A 4,847-nucleotide genomic window follows, 5' to 3' on the forward strand; every position below is an offset into this window, starting at 1 on the left:
CGGTGAGGTGGTGGATGGGGGAACACAGCAGGAACCTGAGTCCTCAGGTGCTGGGTGCAGAGGTCAGGCACCCTGGGGATTTGCCCAGCTCTGGCTGGAAGCAAAACTGACAATTCTCAAGTCTCTCAAATAGATGTTTAAAGCATCTAGAAGATTCCTCCAAACTGGTTACACAGTGAGTTGGAAAGATTGCTTTTCCTGAGATGATGGGAGGGGTAGACTTACCCTTTTCTAATCAAGGCTCTAAAAAGCGACATAAGTCAAGGTCTTGCTCGGTTCTTCCTCTGCTGCTTGAAAAGGTATTCGTCCTACCTTTCTTCCACACCTCAGCCTGAGTCTCTACTTCGGAAGTAAGATTTTGTTCCCAGTCTAGACTAGACTGCAAGGGAGCAGGAGGCCAAAGAAAGCCTCAGTGTCTCGCTGGGCAGAAGCTGCCCCTAGGGCAAGTCTGACCTTCTGACAGACAGAGGTCCCCCTGCCACATTGATTTCAGGAGTTGACTCTTCAGATTTTTTAATGTGACATTGTTCTTCTGGAAGCAATCCAATGGAACCGGTTAACATTTTTAAAAAGTGTCTTCCTAAGGAAAAGGGGGAGGTGGGTAGAAGATGAGGGGGTAAAGAATTACACAAAGATTTAGTCTAACGGCGTAAAAATCAAAAAGCTCATTGGACAGATAGATATCGAGCGTAATAGGAAACACGCCGATCCTGGCGAGATGACTTAATATGGGCCCTCCAGCCGCCCTGGAGCTTAAACAATTATCTACGATTTGGAATTACTCTTCAAATTCCCACATCAGTGTGTGTTCTGGATCCACTTCTCAGGATGCAGCCAGCAATCTTGAGTTATCTAAACCAGGCTGAAAATTAGAGGCCATTAATAGCATCTCATAAAATTGCTTCTCAGATTTTCTTAAGCAGAATTTGATGAGGACCACAGGGATTCAATAAGAGGAAGGAGCAAAATGCTGCTAGTTATTTTTCCAAAGCTTAATCTAGGGATCTTTTTGAAGAGCTCCCTACCCAGCAATGAAATGAATGCCAAGACCAATACAGACTGTTTTTCCCACTTAGAAGTGGTGACCAGACACATCATCCATGAAGAAGTTTCTTGGGGTTCCCAGAGGTGAGTCTCTTAGCCACTTTTCATAGCCACCCAGCCCGCCATCTTGTTATATCCTTGTCCAAAAACTTCCCAGGCATCCTAGACTGAAAGCTGAGGGCAATTTGGCCAATGAAGCTCCAATTTAATACATTTATTTTTCTCATATTCTCTTGTAAACTGTTGGAGTTGTATGACCAAGGACTCTCTCTTTTTGTTTTCTACAAACCAAATTAAAAAACCAAAACCCCGAAAACATATTCCGAATGTTTCTCTGTTCTTCTAGGATCCAAGAGCGTCTGCTTGGGGGCTATAACTGTTTCACATTGAGCAACAGCCACTCCAGGGGCCCAGCAGGCAGGGGTCAATTCATCATGGACTTGCCAGAGGAGACTGGCTAGAGAAGCCTCTGCTCTCAGTTCAACTGAGAAGGATGAACCAACAAGCTGGCACTAATTAAGGGCTAATGGCTTTACAATGGAGCATTGCCAAAGGATAACGACCCTCTGGCTGCAGCATAAATATCAAGGCACTTGGGGTAGAGCCAAGACATATATTTCCAGAGTGCATTAGACACTGCCGCAGCCTTCCTCACCATGGCCCTGCTGAGAAAAAGGGAGGATTTAAGATGGGTGGAAAGAGCTAGGTCTTACTAGGGCTGCCTTCTGGTCAGCTGGTCAGAAAGCCTCACAGTGCCTTGTGGGAAAGACTTTGCTTTTCAGGAGATCTCAAACTTTTGTGCATACAAGAATCACCAGAGGAGCAGGTTAAAATGCATGTTCTTTGGGCCCCACCTCCGGAAGGTCTGATTTAGGGAGCTCTGGGGTGAAGCCCAAGATCCTGCATTTTCAACCAGTTCCCCCACGTGGTTCCGATGCTCGTGGTCCTCAGACCACACTTTGAAAAGAAGCTGCTGCTGCTTGCCCATTAGATCCCAGTGAAAACGTCTTTACAGAATGAAGAAGAAAGTGAGGTCAAGATTCTCTTCTCCCTGTGAAAATACCAGTCCATTCTTTCCCTTTAGAACTTGGCACAAGGCTGTTGCAGAAAGGTGGCATTTTGAGCCAACTCCTGCTGGGGTCTTCCCATTCACCAAAAACCCTGTGGTTACAAGGAGCAAGACTCCAGGGAATGAGGAGCCAACTATGAGTCGGGAGGAAAAGAGAAAGCATCCTGTCTACATGGGGTGTACCATTTCTGCTATGCTTTCTTATACCATAATTCATATGATCACACCACAGTCTTTCAGGGTAGTTAAATTAATACATCTGTTCTAAAGTTGAGGAATTGTAGGCCTGGAGCATGTCTTGCTTCCTCTGGTCACTATGGCATCAAGAAGGAGAGAAAAAATCTGCTACAATTGTGATCAGCAGGGCAGGCAAACCAAATCAATAACTTCAGCTTACCTATCTTGATCAGGCTTAGTATCAGCTGGTAGAACTGAGGTTGGTTGTCAGGATCAGCAAATACTGTCGTAAAAGGATTGATGGATCTGATTATAAAAATAGATGGAAAGTTCAGATGATAAACGCAAGCTGAGTCTGAGAACAGGAGAGAAACAACCCACCATATCATCTGGGAAAATGAAACTCCTTGGCAAGACTTCACAACAGCCTGATTCAAAATTTCATAATGAAATTATGTCTCTGATCAAAGCCTGAATGAGCTCATGGGCTGATTTTTGCCATTCGTGTTTATTCTGGTTTGAACCAAACTGAGGCATCAGAAACACATTATCCTCGTCTTTTCTCCAGGAGTGGGCCATTGCACCCTCGCTTAGGGGACCAAAGGGACAGTGTGAGGCAGAAGGGGATATCTTTGGATCCTCACTGGGCATGAAGTTGTTTCTGACTGGCTTTCAGAGACCCCCTCCGACACCTTGTCAGAGTCAGGGCCTTTCTAGCAAAATTGTGTTAAGTCTCACGATACTTGCCCTTGGGGCAATAAAAGTGAGTCTCAAGGGGGAAAAGATATTTCCCCCTCTTCTCTAGGACATGGCCTGCTTTTGCTCTAGAAAGAATGTTTTTCAGTTTGTTTCCGACTCAGAAAAATAAAGACTCACTCCCCGCCCCGCCCCCCCAATTAGAGTTCCTCACTTTATACCAAGTTGTTTGTTTTTACTGAATGAGCTACACCACAAGCTGGATTCCACCTTCTTCCTGCCTAACCACCTCTTCTCTGGACCTAGGCACAGTGATGGGCAACCCCTAACAACCTGAGGTGCCAACAAAAGAGAGAGGGCTTCTTGGTTGAAACACTGGCATCTAGAGAGTTTATTTTGACTAATAGAAACAGAAATCTTTGGGTCTTACCACCCTCGTTTCCCCTCAAGGCAAGAGGTATTCCCATCTACTATTGATTAAATGTTTGTGTTCCCCTAAAATTCATATGTTGAAGCTCTCCTCTCAATGTCATGATGTTTGGAGATGGGTCCTTTGGGAGGTAACGAGGTTTAGATGAGGTCATGAGGGTGGAGCCCCCTGGATGGGATTAGTGCCTTTATAAGAAGAGACCAGGGTCCTCCCCCGTCTCGCTAACATATGAGGACACAGTGAGAAGACGACTATCTGCAAGCCAGGAAGAGAGTTCTCACCAGGAACCCAACTGTGTGGGCACACTGACCTTGGACTTTCCAGTCTCCAGCACTGTGAGAAATAAATATTTGTTGTTTAAGCCACCCAATCTATGGTGTTTTTTTTAGAGCAGGCCGAGCTAAGACACCACCTATTCATCCTTCATTCAATGAATATTTATTGAGTCCTTACTGTCTATGTTTCAAGTGTTGTTCTAAGTCTTGGAGATATAGCAGGGAACAAACTTACAAGGTCCCTGCTCTCAAAAAGTTTATGTTCTAGCTTTGGAGAAGTAGCCAATAAACTTGTAAATAACAAAGTTCAGCTAGTGATAAATGCCATGAAGTAAATAAAACAGAATAATGTAACAGAATAACTGCAGAAGGATGGGAATTGGCTGATTTAGATAGATTAGACAGGAAAGACTTCCCTCAGGAGGAAGAGTCGCCAGATAAAATATAGGATGCCCAGTTAAATTTAAATTTCAGAGAAACAACGAATTTCTAAGTATAAGTAGGCCCCAAATATTGACATATTTATACTAAAAGTTATTCATTGTTTATCTGAAATTCAAATTTAACTGGGCATCCTGTATTTTTATTTGCTAGATCTTGCAACCCTACCAGTAGGTGACATCTGAGCTGAGAACTGAATGAGCAGAAGGAACTAGCCATGCAGATTTAGGGAAAGAGTGATTCAGCCAGAGGGAACATTCAGTGTAAATGTCAAAATAACCAGAGGGAGGGAAGTATGCATGAGGTCAGATAAATAGCAGGGGCCAGATCCTGCAGAATTCTGTAGGCATGGCAAGAAGTTTGAGTTTCTCCCTCTCTGTCTCTGTCTCTCTTGAACTCTAAGAGTGACAATAAATTATTGGAGTTTCAAGGAGATGGGTGACAAGATCTGATTGATGTTTGGCTGCGGTGTGGTCAGCCAGTTTTGGAAGGGCTTAGAGGATAAATTCAGAAGATAATTAAATGGACGCTTGTGCCATTGGCCTGGGAAGAGGTTTCTGCGTTTACGGGTGGGCCCATCTGGGAGCTCTGGGCCGCGCGTCCAGGGTGACCAGGCGGTTGCTATGGACGGGCGGCTTGGCGGTTGCTAGGGAGAGAGAGGGGCGTGGGCCCGACGCAGGGCGACTGCTAGGCTGCCGGGGCGGGGGCGGGGCCA

The sequence above is a fragment of the Equus caballus genome, chromosome 2 (assembly GCF_041296265.1).
Source record: "Equus caballus isolate H_3958 breed thoroughbred chromosome 2, TB-T2T, whole genome shotgun sequence".
NCBI lineage: Eukaryota > Metazoa > Chordata > Mammalia > Perissodactyla > Equidae > Equus > Equus caballus.